General features: G+C 44.8%; 1 pseudogene; it reads left to right on the top strand.

Annotated features, from left to right (window-relative positions):
• The first annotated feature begins 11214 nt into the window (after nucleotides 1–11214).
• On the top strand, nucleotides 11215–14370 carry LOC137235133 (helicase ARIP4-like; annotated as a pseudogene).
• Nucleotides 14371–14755: the final 385 nt, after the last annotated feature.

Here is a 14755-nt window from a genome sequence, read left to right as displayed (position 1 = left end):
TCACCAGGAACTGAAAGCACCTTTTTATATATATACAGTCCACATATCAACCTGCACAGCACATTTGCATACTTGCCAGAGGATTGCCACAAAAAAAAATTATTTGCCACAGCAGATCACAGCAGCCAAAATTTTACAAGGAAAAAGTTGGAGGTTTATATTGTACATAGGTGACCAGAGCCACAGCACAGCACAATCAACTTTTCCAACATAAAATAAGAAGTAAGTGTTATATTTCTTGCCACTTTTTTTCGAGTGTTGTTTTTTTGCAAAATAAAGAAAAAACCCGTGTAGTGCGCGAAAAATTAAAATCAAAAAAGAAGTGAAAACAGTGAAGTTATTTAGTGAGCATCAATTTTTTTCCTATTTTCAAATGTTAAATTGGTTTGTTAGCTTTTACTTCGGTCCTTGTGATTATCTGGTCTATCCCCCACCAGTGGTAAGGTTTTCCAGACACAACACAAGGAAGAGGGTAACCTAACCTCACTTTCCGCACCATACTAAATAGGTTTTTGTTGTTGTTTTTTAGCACATCGCAAACACGAAAGTAAGTTCAATTTAATTAATTAATCCGGTGCTCACTTCACTTTTTACACACTTTTTACACTTTTTTTGCGCTTAGTTTCGAATATCGCACGCACTTTTTCAAAAATACACCCATTATTTGTGGAGGTGGCGAGTGGTCCCCCTTTATGTTGTTGCCGCTGAGACAAAAGGTCTGTAAATCAAACCTTTTTGCAGTTGTCGCTGCTGTGACAAAAAGTCCACAAGACGAACCCTTTTTCGTTGTCGCTACTCTGACAAATTCTGAAATAAAAGTAATAAATATAAAACGTCGAAATTCAAAGGTTTTTATTCACTGCTAGGCCAGGTATTTTAATTCAGGAGATTCTCATTATTTCTAATCGGCAATTTTCTCGTTAATAAACGTAACCAAGACCATGGAAATATACACCCGGTTAGTAGAATTAATCGGTCAGTTTGAGACAGATTACAGCCTTATTCCGGAAAGCGACCATAGCAAACACACTCTTGCGATACAGCAGGAAGAGTTGCGGTACTTGTGGAAGAAGGTAAAGTCTGCGTTTGATTCGCTACTGGGGTCTGATGAGGTGTCAGGGGATGACGTTATGGCGATAATAAAGAAGCAAAAATCAGCATACGCAATCTATATGCGATGCTTAGGGTCTATATCTGCTGAGGCAGAGAAATACAAGAAAGAGGACAAGAACGTCAACCCTTAGCAAGAACCTCATGGGCATAAAATTCGCCTCCCTGCTTGCGACACGGAAGTTTTTAAAGGGGATTATCTGTCTTGGCCAACTTTTCGTGACCTGTTCACGGCAATTTATGTTCCATCTCAACAACAAAACGCAGGGCGAAGCAAAAGATATCGTTAAAAAATGCCCTCTCACAAACGAAGGTTTCGAGATGGCCAGGAAAAACTTGTGTGAGAGATACGAGAACAATCGTATCTTAGGAAGCACACAACTACAAATTTTATTTAACTTAAAAAAGGTAGAAACTGAATGCGGCAGTTCAATCAAGAAGCTGCAAAATGATATAAATAATTGTATTTCGTCCCTCAAATGCCACAAAATTGATACTTCTAATTGGGATGCAATCTTGACTTATCTCTGCTCAACCAAGTTACCAGAGAGCACGTTGGCTCTATGGGAGCAAAGTATAGATCATAAAATGGACATATCCAAGTGGGAGGATATGGACAAATTCCTGTCTAATCGGTTTCAGAAAGTTGAAACAGTGTCTGGTTTTACAGGGCATGTCACTTCGAAAGTGCAAAAACCAAACGCGTCGCGACAATAGACAGAAACCCCTACGAAAAGACTGGGTGCCTTTCAAACAAAGCTATCCAGACCGACGTCAAAGGCAATGTCGCAGAGCACAGATTACGAAACTGTTCGCGCTTTTGCGAGTTAACCCCTCCAGAAAGGATTAAATTCAAAAAATCCATAAATGGTTGCCTAAATTGTCTATCCCCAGGACACACAGTGACCAAATGCACCAGCTCCTACAACTGCAATACGTGCCTCTCTCATCACCATACGCTCCTGCATGCGGATACATTACAGAAAACACCACTTACAACCCGTCCCAAAATTCCTACGATAATAGACCCTATACTGCTAGACAGGCATTAGCGAGACAGGAATCAGAAAAGCCAGGTTAAAACGGGAACAAGAATGTGACATCCTGCCATACGAATTCCAGCACAGGTGTGTTATTAGGAACTGCTCGCGTACACATTTACCATAATTGTACCGACTTCTCCGCGCGGGCATTAATTGATTCAGAGTCTGAATGTTCTTTCATGACAGAAAGACTGAAACGCAGAATCAATTTGCCGGCGAGAAAAATGCACGCCCAAGTGTCAGGCATAACCAATGCAATATCTGCTCAAGTTAGAGAGGCATCCACCATCGAATTACGTTCACCAGTGGATCCATGCTTCAGCTTGACTACTCCAGTTCTGATTCTAGCCAAACTTACTGGGAATCTGCCATCCTGCCATATCAACACCATGACTATGCAGGAATTCCCAGACTTGGTTTTGGCAGACAAGAGGTTCTACGTCAACGAAGATGTAGACCTCATACTTGGTGGAGACATATATCCCCAAATTATAATGAGCGTTCTGAAAAAGAATGTACTTAATACACTTCTGGCCCAAGGGACAGTGTTCGGTTGGATACTAACCGGTCGAATAGAAGCACCGAGTCCAACGAAGAGCATCGTCTCATTTTACAACGAGGTTGCGTTGGACAACCAATTAAAAGCTTTCTGGGAGGTAGAAAATGTTCCCAAAAATAAAACGCTTAATGAAGAAAGGTATTGTGAACAGTTATTTATGGAAACGACAAAACGTGATGAAAATGGGAGGTATACAGTTTCGCTACCATTCAGGCAGGATTACCCTGAGAATATTAAATTAGGACCGTCCCTAAAGCGCGCATGTTCACAATTCTTCAGAACTGCGGGGGCGATTACTGAAAAACCAAGAGTTAGGGAAAGAGTACGTTCGGGTGTTGTCAGAATACGAAACGCTTGGACATATGAGACAAATCAAGAATAATATACCATCCGACGATTCGGATAATTATTTCCTGCCCCACCACGCCGTTGTAAAGGCGGAAAGTACCACTACCAAGGTGCGCGTCGTGTTCAACGCGTCAAGTCCGACGGAAAATGGCATTAGTCTAAACGACATAATCCACCCAGGTCCAGTACGCCAAGCAGACCTGCCTATTTTAATTCTACGTTGGGGACTGTACCGATTTGTTTTTAATAGTGACATAGAAAAGATGTATATGCAGATTTGGGTGACCGATAATCACGAAAAATTTCAAAGAATTGTCCATCGAACATCCCCCAACGAACCCACCAGTCTTTACGAACTAAAGACTGTCATATTTGGTGTAAACTGCGCCCCCTACCTCGCGACACGGTGACTTCTACAATTGGCTGATGATGTAGAAAATACCCACCCAATAGTATATTACGAGAAAGTATGTATGTTGACGACGTTTTATCTGGAGGACGTACAATAGCGTGAACCATCAGAGCAAGAAACGAGATTCACGAAGCATTACACTTAGCTGGCTTTCCATTGCACAAGTGGACATCAAATTATGAGGAAATCCTTCAGGACATCCCCAAAACGGATCTGCTCAGCGAGGACTTCCTAGCGTTTGAAGAGGCTAGCTCGGTGAAGGCACTCGGAATACGATGGAACGCGCACTCAGACATGTTTTACTTTACACCAGGAGTTTTAGAGAATGGCGAGAACATCACCAAATGCGCAATCCTATCCTCTACAGCCAAACTTTTCGACCCTTTAGGCTGGCTTGCACCAATGGTCATATTAGCAAAAATGCTAATGCAGAATATCTGGTTAGAGGGCACCGGGTGGGACGAACCTGTCTCCCCAACTTCCTTAGAACGGTGGGAAAATTTCACCCAACACTATAGCGAAATAGATAACATTACGACATAGAAATCCACGGCTTCTGTGACGCTTCCGAGAAAGCATATGCGGCAGCGGTATACATGCGCGTGAAAAGAGACGATCAGGTTTTCATACACTTACTTTTAGCAAAAACCAGAGTAGCTCCATTGAAAACCATCTCGCTACCACGTTTGGAACTCTGCGGCGCCGTGCTGCTTGCAGAAATCATGGAATCAATATTCCAAAACATTCATTTGACACCAGCAAAAGTTCACATCTGGACGGATTCAACCATCGTACTCGCATGGATAAGAAAGCCGCCCTGTTCCTGGTCAACCTTCGTCGCACACCGAATCACTAAGATCATCGATATGGTCGGTAGCAAGGTCTGGCTTCACGTGGACTCGGAATCTAATCCAGCGGATCTAGGAAGCAGAGGACTACTTGCATCAGAGTTGGTCCACAATTCGTTGTGGTGGCAGAAACCTTCTTGGCTGAAAGAAGACAATTCCCACTGGCCAGCACAAGAGACCGAATACAAAACGTCCGTTGAAGAGAAGAGGGCACAAACATATGCCAGGACAAGGGTAGATCAAACAGATGGTCTCGACCGATTTTCAAATCTGCCCAGGGCTTTGAAAGTTCTATCCTATGTTAGGAGATTCTATAAAAGAACGCATCCTAAAACTAAAGCAAGGTTCCACGAAAGGTCGTGTATAATCTCAGCCGATGAGATTAAGGCAACGACTCAAGCATTAATACAAGTCTGCCAAAAACAATTTTACGGGTCAGAATATTTAAAATTTAAAAATAGGGAACCTATCGATCGAAAGAGTGAAATACTGTCACTCAACCCATACATCGACAAGGATGATATTATTAGAACAGGGGGCGTCTAGGGGCTTCAAAAGACATGTCATACAACGAGCGTCATCCGATCATCTTGCCTTACAATTGTAGGCTGTCTCGCCTTACAGTTATGATGGCTCATCATGACTCCCTTCATGGCGAGAACCAGTTCATGCTCCGTCTTATCCGAACCCAATACTGGATACCGAATGTCAAGACAATGATCAGAGCCATCATCCACAATTGCAAAACCTGCATTATTCACCGAAAGCAGGCGCAGCCCTAACTTATGGGTACCCTTCCCTGCGAATGGACTATTTAACCCGCGCGCTCACCAATACCGGGGTAGACTTTGCGAGACCTTTCGACATCAAAAGCTATCGCGGTAGGGGATGTCGACTGTCAAAAGGCTACGTATGCCTTTTTGTCTGTTTCTCCACTAAGGACATTCACTTAGAGGCGACTAGTGACCTCAGCACCCCATGCTTTCTCGCAGCCTTCTTGCGTTTTATCGCCAGAAGAGGATGTCCGAAAAACATCTACTCCCACAATGGTACAAACAAACGTGCATCCATCTTCTGGCGCCGCCAGAATCGGAAGTGAACGAAAGCCCGGCCTCCATAATAAACAGATGGCAGAAGCTCAAGGCCCTCCATCAAACCTTCTGCCAGCGATGGAAACCCGAATATCTTTCCGAGCTTTAAAAACGGGTGAAGTGGAAACACACAAAACAAAATCTGAAAGTGGATGATCTAGTTGTCATCAAAGAGGACAACTTATCTCCCAACGAATGGAGGTTAGGTCGAGTCGTCAACGTACAACCCGGCGAAGACAACCGAGTTCGTGTAGTCGACCTCATAACCGAGAAGGGTCAAGTCAGACGACCTTTGGTCAAACTGATCCTTCTGCCAACGGAGGAGATAGACTGCGAGAAGACCAAGAGCTCCTCATAACCACCCCTCCCTTCCTCGCCCTCCTTTCCAAATTCCGCCGTCCTATCGCGAATCCTTCCGCTTGGTAAACACTACAGTGATCTGGTAGGCGAAAAGAGACCTCTAGACACAGATCCGGCGAAAAAAGGCCTGCTCCCACCTTCCCGTCAAGCTTAGAACCACCCGGGAATATGTTGATGGCACCCGGTACCGTATGTTGTCTGATATTCCAGTCCTGTCGCGATGGTATATATACTATAATTTTTAACGAAGACGTTATTTGGCGTGCAGTAGTCAGTGCGCACCGGTATTGGAACTGGGGCGCTCGTGCCCAGGATTGTCGCGTGTCCACTAGATCCATTTGACCAGAGACCTGTTTCCCTTATGCGTAGAGCGGCGATGACCGCTATTTCCTTCGCCACCAGGTCAAGAGGTGGAAGGTATAGCATTGTGTTGAGTGCTTCAGATGGAGTGGAGCCGAGAGCCCCGGTGATGCAGAGCTCCGAACTCCGTTGCACCTTTTGAAGCGTCTTAAGATAAGTAGTTTTAGCTAGTGCAGGCCACCAGACCAAGGCACCATAAAGAAGAATCGGGCGCACAATGGCTGTATAAATCCAGTATGTCACCTTGGTGGGGGAGAATCCCCAGGAGGTGCCAATTGCCCTCTTGCAGGTGAACAGCGCTGCTGTGCCTTCTTTCATCGCTCCATTATATGGTCACTCCATAATAGCTTCCTATCCAGAATTATTCCCAAATACTTGACTCGATCCCTAAACGCTAAAAACGTACACCCAATTCTTGGCGGTGTTAGATTTGGTACCTTATACCTCCTCGTGAAGAGGACAAGCTCGGTTTTATCCGGGTTGACTTCCAATCCTGTGGCTGTGGCCCAGTGCGAGATTTTGGATATTGCCCCTTCCATTAGGTTGCAAAGAGTTTGCGGAAATTTCCCCCGCATGGTGACGCAGATGTCATCTGCATACGCGATCACTTGGTGACCTTCCGATTCCATGAGGCGGAGTACTTGGTTGACGGTAACCACCCAATATAGCGGAGAGAGAACACCTCCCTGCGGAGTGCCTCTGCCGACCGGTATACGGATCACGCATCCACCTAGCTCAGTTTTAATCTGTCTACGCGTAAGCAGATTGTATATAAACTCCACCAGGCACGCGTCCACCCCCAGATCGGTCAGCGCCGGGGTGATAGCCTCCGGGAGAACGTTGTTGAAGGCACCCGCTATATCTAGAAATGCCACAAATGTGTATTCCTTGAGGTCTAGTGACCTTTCGATAGCGGATACCAGTGAGTGCAAGGCCGTGTCAGTTGACCTGCCCTTAGTATAGGCATGCTGTGCTTGCGAAAGAAGCGACGGCTCAATCCTCCTCCTGGTGTGGTCCTCTAGAAGTCTTTCAAGCGCTTTAAGCAGAAAAGAAGATAAGCTTATAGGCCTATAATCATTTGGTTTAGAGTGGGAGGGTTTCCCTGCCTTGGAGATAAAGACCACGTTGACTTCCCTCCACGATACTGGTACGTAATTGAGCCTAAGACAACCTATAAACATCCCTTTAATCCAGGGCCTTATAAGTTCGGTAGTATACTGGAGCTGAGTCGGAAAAATTCCATCCGGCCCCGGCGATTTATAGGGCTTGAAGGTCTGTAAAGCCCAATCTATCCTTTTATCATCTGTGATTTCGCTTATCAGCTGATCATTAGGTGACCCTCCGCTGACAATACTTGAAGACACGCCTGTTCTTGCTGGGAAGTGCGTATCCATTAGAAAGTTTATTGTTTCAGCGCTGGAGTCAGTCCAGTGCCAATCCGGCTTTTGGACGTAACTTAGCTGAGTTGGAGATTTCGATAGCACTTTCCTTAACCGGGAGGCCGCGGATGCGGATTCAATCCTGCCGCAGAAATCCCTCCAGGAGGATCGCTTGCCATTCCGGATTGCTTTTTTATATATATTTATCTTCGCTTTATAAGCAGCCCATGAGGATTCATGTCCATCATGCTTTGCTTTATTGCAGGCCGCCCTACATGACTTTCTAAGTTTATCAAAATCAGACGACCACCATGGTGGTTTGTGAGTTTCCAAAACCTTTTTAGCCGGGCAAGCCCTATCTAAAGCCTTCCTGCAATTTGGCTGAAATTATTTACAAACACGTCCGGCTCCTCCTCGCTTTCTGGGACTCGTACCTCCTCAGATAGCTTTTTACCTATAATCTTCTTATAGTAGCCCCAGTTAGTTCTTCTAATATTTTGTATATACTTAGGACTTACGTGCACCTGCGATATAGAAAAACTTATATATCTATGGTCAGAAAAGGAGTGCTCCTTTAGAACCCTCCATGAAACGATCAGGTCACTGAAAGAGTCTGTGACCAGTGTTATGTCAAGGACCTCTTTGCGGTTCCTCGTAATGAAAGTGGGATCATTTCCCCTATTACATATACTCAGATTAGTGCCTAACAGATTGTTGAATAGAGACTCACCTCGGTCATTTGTATCTCTGCTGCCCCACTGGGCGTGATGAGCATTGGCGTCGCCTCCGAGCAGGATAAAATCGTTTCGTGGATTTGCCGCTCTCACGAACTCCTTGAAATTATCCGGTGGTAATGAGCCTTGGTGATCGTGCGCTAGGTAGAAGGAGGCAAGTTTAAAGCTTCTCCAGCTGACCGCTGTCAAATCCCCATCGCTATAATTGGGTAGAAGAAAAACATTAAGAGTAGACTTAGCCAATATACATGTGCGAGGCTTACCCTTTTCTTGAGCGCTATAAAGCTTATACGCTGGTGTCCGCAGGCCACAGATCCTATTGCCAGTGATCCACGGCTCCTGGACTAGAACGATGTCTACCGCACCTAAAGACAGGTGCAGTAGGAGTGCAGCTGATGCTGCTTTGCAGTGATGCAGGTTTATTTGGAGGACCCGGATCACTGCTTGTTTGTGCTCTCCTCCGTGAGCGTCGCGTCGGAATCGCCATCCTCCAGAAACTGACCCTCAGAGTACAACCCTCTGAGAGCCAAGCTTCCGCTCGAACCTGACGAAGCACAGCCACCAGCTTCTTCGCCCTCGTCTACCTCCATCTCGTCTTCACTGGGTGGGAGTTCAGCCACCTCCGTAGGAGATGCAAGGTTTACCAAGGCTTCGACATCAGCCTTATAAACCTTAAGGCTTATATTTTTGAAGCCATAGCTTACCCTGAAATCCTGCCTTTTCAACGCTTCGACGCTTGCGCTGTTGAGCAGCAGGACTATCTGCATCGTGGCCCGTTCAGTCTTCTCCACGTTAACCACCTTCCAGTTTTGGGTCGGTAAACCCGGGTTGCACTCCTGGAACAGTTTCAGGATATCAGCGGGGTCCGTTGGCGTCTCTGGAACCCAGGCTCTCGCCCTTGGTCGTGAGGGGATATCACACGCCTCCACTACCTTGAGGCGCGCGCCCGCATACACCTCCCCTATCAGCGAAACGGCGGCTTTATAAAGATTCGCGGACCCGGCGTCGTCACACGCAATTAGTTTTATATTGCCCTGGAACCACCCCGCATCGGTATAAGAAGGCGGCGGACCAGGGTTATCTTTTTTGACCTTAACGGTCACAGTAGCGAGCGCTGCCTCAATCCACTTCCACTGCTGTTTCGGGATCCTGCCATCTTCGCTGCTCTCGTCCATAACACCAATGATCTGCCGATCCTTGGCTATTTCGGCGAAAGACCGAGTCCACCTTCCCTGCACCTTGGCCCTTTTCGGCGCCGTAGGGTTGGATTCATCTATAGACCGCTGGCGCTTCGAGGCTTCATCGCTCTCGACCCAGTCAGGCCATAACTCCGGCAATATTTGCTTCGCCCAAGCAAGATCGCGCTGAGCCTTCGCCCAGTCCTCCGCGGAAACTTCCCCCTACCTTATCGGCGAGGAGGCATTCCTACGCAGGATCCGGGCAGCCCAGCGCTTGTCCTAATGACTGGGCTTTTTGACTCCCTGACTCCCTTGACCCTAGAGCCGGCCCCCACACCCCAGGAGCCCTCAGCAGCCAAACCGCAAGACGCTTGACGCTGAGCGGCAGCCGTGCTGGTGGCTACGAGATGGGTGGCAGCCGCTCCAATGGCCTCGCGGTCGGTGGCCCCTCCCCGAGAGGTACCGGCCTTTGGAATACCCTGGCTGGATTTTTCCTCAGCCCTTCCCTGCCTAGATTGGCCCTCGGCCCTATAGCCGACCCCTCCCCTCACCCTGAGGCCCACAGCAGTTGACCCACCAGATGCTTGTCGCTGGGTGGAGGGTTTGCTGGTGGGGCCCAAGGGAGGGGCGGTAGTGGCACTGATGGCCTCCCGGTCAGTACCCCAACCATGAGAGGTACTGGCCATCGGACTGCTCGAACCGGATAAACTCTCGGCCCTTTTCTGCCTATCTGCCGCTGCAGCAGCGAACCTCTGAGGAGTTCTCTCAGCTAATTTTAGGCCCGGCTGAGCCGTAGCCTTTGCGGAGCAAGCTCCTAACGACTTCTTTTTTCGAGAGTCGCCCTCCTTACCATTTTTAAAAAATTTTTCCTCCATACTTAAAACCCACGAGTTGCGGAGAAGGGTAAAGGTCCACCCGGACAGAGATCCGCGATGTCCGGGTAAGGCTTAATAGCATCGAAGGTCGCCCGGTATTCGATGAACTCCGTTAACGACTGGGCTATTTTTGGGCCCCCAGCCAGGCTGATCCTCGGCACGGGTCGTATAACACCTTGATCCAGCCCAATAAGGAGAAGGGGAGAGAAAAAGTAAAAGGAAGAAGAAGGGAAAATAGGGTTTAAGGGGAGTGGGAAGAGAGGTCGCCTTTCGAATTAGCCGCCGAAGCGTTACCAGGTACCACCACGAGGAGACTCCATCCCTACATGAGGGAGGGAGGGTGTAAAAACACCTACAAGTCGACGGTTTGGGGTGACGCACGTGAGTGCAAAGCGCAAACACCCCCATGAAAGGCACCCAACCCGGACACCTAACACTCTATACTCCTACATATGGGCTCACCGTGTGAGGCTCCCACTGGAGATTCCAACCCCCTAAGGCACTCGACACTTTCTACTTTTAACTTTAAAAAATTCACAATGTGCCACAGCGGAATCCCCGGGCTCGCCACGTGAGTAAACACAATCCCCTACAATTATGCTCTCGCGGTGACGGAGACGGGGAAGCCCCAACAGAAAGACGGAAGAGTTCCGTCGAGAAAAAGGGATGTCCAAAATCCCAGCGCTCGTTCAACGAAACGAGGACCAATCAACCACCCTAATGCAGATCCCCATCTGCCACAAAACACTTGATTAGGTTTTTGTGAAGAAAAGATTGCACTGTTTGTAGATATAAAATTTTTTCATCTTGTAATTAATTTAAATTAGAAAAGGAACTACAATAACTTAATTATGATCTCTATTAAGCTATAAACTGTTGCACTAATTAAGTTTTCATGTTTTTCGTATATTAAATATATGGAAATTCTTCATGTTCTTATAATCCTTGATACGTACAATCAGAATGCTGCACATAATCCTCCAACAACAAACCTGCCTACCACCGATCCATTCCAACCCTTTTTACGGCCGGATGTCCCTACCGGAAATCCGCTGCCAGAAGTTCCTTATGGCCAACAATATCTAAGAAACCCCGATCCACTTTACATAAATGATATGAATGCCAAACAATCATTAGATTTTATAACTAAACAAACTAGCGCTATTGAAACAGTTACTAGCGTCGGTGGCTATCCCTCTGCTACTGGTAGCAGCTATGCCAATAATGATCAATTTGTGCAGAAGAGAAAGAAAGAGATTGACTATGATGACGCAATTTTTGAGGCGAAGAAGCTAAGTAATACAATGTCTGCGGAGGAGAGAAAGACTGCAAATATGCGCAAAAATATACGCGATGTTTATGATGAGAATCAATTAGATACAAATACCCTCACAGCACAACGTGAGGAATCCGAACGCTTGGCACGTGTTGCCGAACAACAGAAAATCATACGTGAAACACAGCGACAAGCAGCAGCAAAGGTTACCAGTGAAACACCATTTATGGATATCGAGGCAGTCGCCACCTCCGCTTCCACTACAGAAACGGAGAAAATTGCTAATACACAAGCATTACCATTTGTTGTAAGTATTGTTGGCGATAAAAGCTTGGTAAAAAAAATTGAAACATTGACATAAAAAAAGATGTTACGGTTCCAATCGCTGCAGCCCAAGTTGATGGTGATGATGATGATGATAGTGCTAAGCCAGCAGAAGATCAAGTTATTAGCGATGTAGTTACAATTGAAGATAGCTCCTCTGAGGATTATTGCATTATGTTATCGGACGATGAGGAAGATCTGGAATATGAAGAAGAAGTGGAGGACGATCCGAATAATAGTGGCTTACATGTGAAAGATGCATATAATGTACCCGATGAACATTGACGTGTACTGCTCAACATCGGACATCCAGAGGGTGGAGATGATATTTTTGTAGCACCGCAAATAGCGCGCACTATAAAACCACATCAAATTGGTGGCGTACGATTTTTGTTCGACAATATTATTGAATCAACGAAACGTTTTAAAAGTTCTAGTGGGGTTGGTTGTATACTATCCGACTCAATGGGATTGGGTAAGACGCTACAAGTGATTCGTTTCTGTGATATCTTCCTACGGCATACACCATCAAAGACGGTACTTTGTGCAATGCCTAAAAATACGTTGCAAAATTGGGTATCTGAATTCAATATGTGGCTACCGAAATACTCTGATAATCCCGATCACATACGCCCGAGGCAATTTGATGTTTTCATGCTTAACGATCAACATAAAACATTGAATGCACGTGCTAAAGTTATACTGAAATGGGCTGAGGAAGGTGGAGTTTTACTTATTGGCTATGAATTATTTCGTTTGTTGGCCATTACAAAATAATCTATTGGAATATTGGTGTATGGTGGATTTTGTACGTCCCAATTATATGGGTACGCGTAATGAATTTTGTAATATGTTCGAACGTCCCATACAAAATGGACAATGTTATGATTCAACACCTGAAGATCATAAATTGATGCGTTACCGTGCACACGTATTGCATTCGCTCTTACTTGGTTTTGTGCAACGTCGTTCTCATGTTGTACTACAACAAACATTACCTAAAAAATTAGAATATGTTATACTAACACGAATGACACAATTTCAACGCCAACTATATGATACATTTATGAATGATATTGTGCGTACTAAATCTATTCCTAATCCATTAAAAGGGTTTACGGTTTGTTGTAAAATATGGAGTCATCCGGATGTGCTGTACACTTTCTTGAAAAAGAAATAAATTGATTGGGAATTAGAAATGGAAGAATCTGAAGTGATTGGTGAACCAGCTATTGTGCCTCCTGTTGCTGCTACTGCTATCATGCCTGAATCGAAAAATCCAAATCCTTATGAGGATAAATCTATAGCAGCTAATACTGAACGAATGGTGCAAATAAGTAAACCAAGAGAAGAGTTTAGTCCCCCTGAGGTAAACTCTTCTGCATCAGCTTGTAAGCTGGCGGAGACGCAAACACCAGTAGCAGCGGCACAACGCGATAATGTGCAAGCTTTAATGGCGCACAAACCGAACACAGAATTTACCAATTTGATGAAAAGCTCGATATTAACTGATCCCTACAACCAACAGCAAAACGATATGGTACCGTCTTATATGGGTGGGCATGGCAATCCAAAATATTGGCAAGAATCAAATGTAAATAATTCTCCTCATCAATCGGCTACGGAGAATATGGAATGCATATCGAAACCGAACTATGTTGGTATGGTGCCGCAACGTGCCGACGAGACTGCAAATGAAACTAATGGAACCTCTGATTCTTCGCAAATTGTCGATTTGGATGCAAAAGAAATTAAAACAGTTGAAACTGGTATTGATATGACCCTATGTCCCATAAATAAGAATGAATTACTACAACCCGATAGCACTACAAATTCTATGTTATCAAATACAAGTGGTACTGCCACTGCTGAGGCTTTTACAGAAGATTGTAAAATTTTAGCGCCCGAAAATGCGTTGAGCACTGAAGAGGATGTTGCCAAGGTCAAACCGGATGATAACACACTCTATGAATGGGCTATTGATTTAATGAAAAAATATCGACCTGGCATTGTAGAGAATTCACCAAAAATGAAAATTCTGTTTTGTATTATAAACGAAAGTGTCAAACTTGGCGATCGCGTGCTGCTTTTCAGTCAAAGTCTATTAACATTAAATTTAATAGAAACATTTTTTTTCAAATGGCATACATACCCGATACGAATATACATTGGGTACGAGGAGTGTCTTATTTCCGCTTGGACGGTTCCACAACTTCTCAAGAGCGCGAACGTCTTGTAGATGAATTCAATTCAAATCATGGCGTAAAATTGTTTTTGATTTCAACCCGTGCTGGGTCACTGGGTATTAATCTTGTTGGCGCTAATCGTGTTATAGTTTTTGATGCTAGCTGGAATCCTTTTCACGATACACAAGCAGTTTATAGAATATATCGTTATTGCCAAAGAAAGCCCTGTTTCGTTTATATAATAATTAATTGAGAAAAAAATGGTTGTACGCCAAGTCACGCCGTAATCCAGAATGAAAAAAACCGAAAAAATCTTTCCATGTATTTTCCGTTGTTTGAATTCATCGGAATTTCCCATTGAATACAGCATATAAGTATGAATACGTTTTTTTTTATCGTTGCCTTTGGTATGATTGTACCAGTGCGCGGACCTTTAATGTTAACAAGAATATTGGTAAATTTTTTTTGGAAAACAGTAGCGAGAGTCAATATTTGTACAAAACAATTCATAATTTAATGAAAAACAAATAACGCACATTTCACGGAAATAACTCTTTTAGAAACATTTAAACCAGACAAGAAATACATGTAAATTCGTATATAAATAGCGTATGTCTATATAATACTCACCTTTTTGGAATTCCATTTACTTAAAACGTTCATTTTTCGATC

The sequence above is a fragment of the Eurosta solidaginis genome, chromosome X (assembly GCF_040869045.1).
Source record: "Eurosta solidaginis isolate ZX-2024a chromosome X, ASM4086904v1, whole genome shotgun sequence".
NCBI lineage: Eukaryota > Metazoa > Arthropoda > Insecta > Diptera > Tephritidae > Eurosta > Eurosta solidaginis.
The sequence above is the reverse complement of the archived record's forward strand: the minus strand, read 5'-3'. Positions and strand labels throughout refer to the sequence as shown.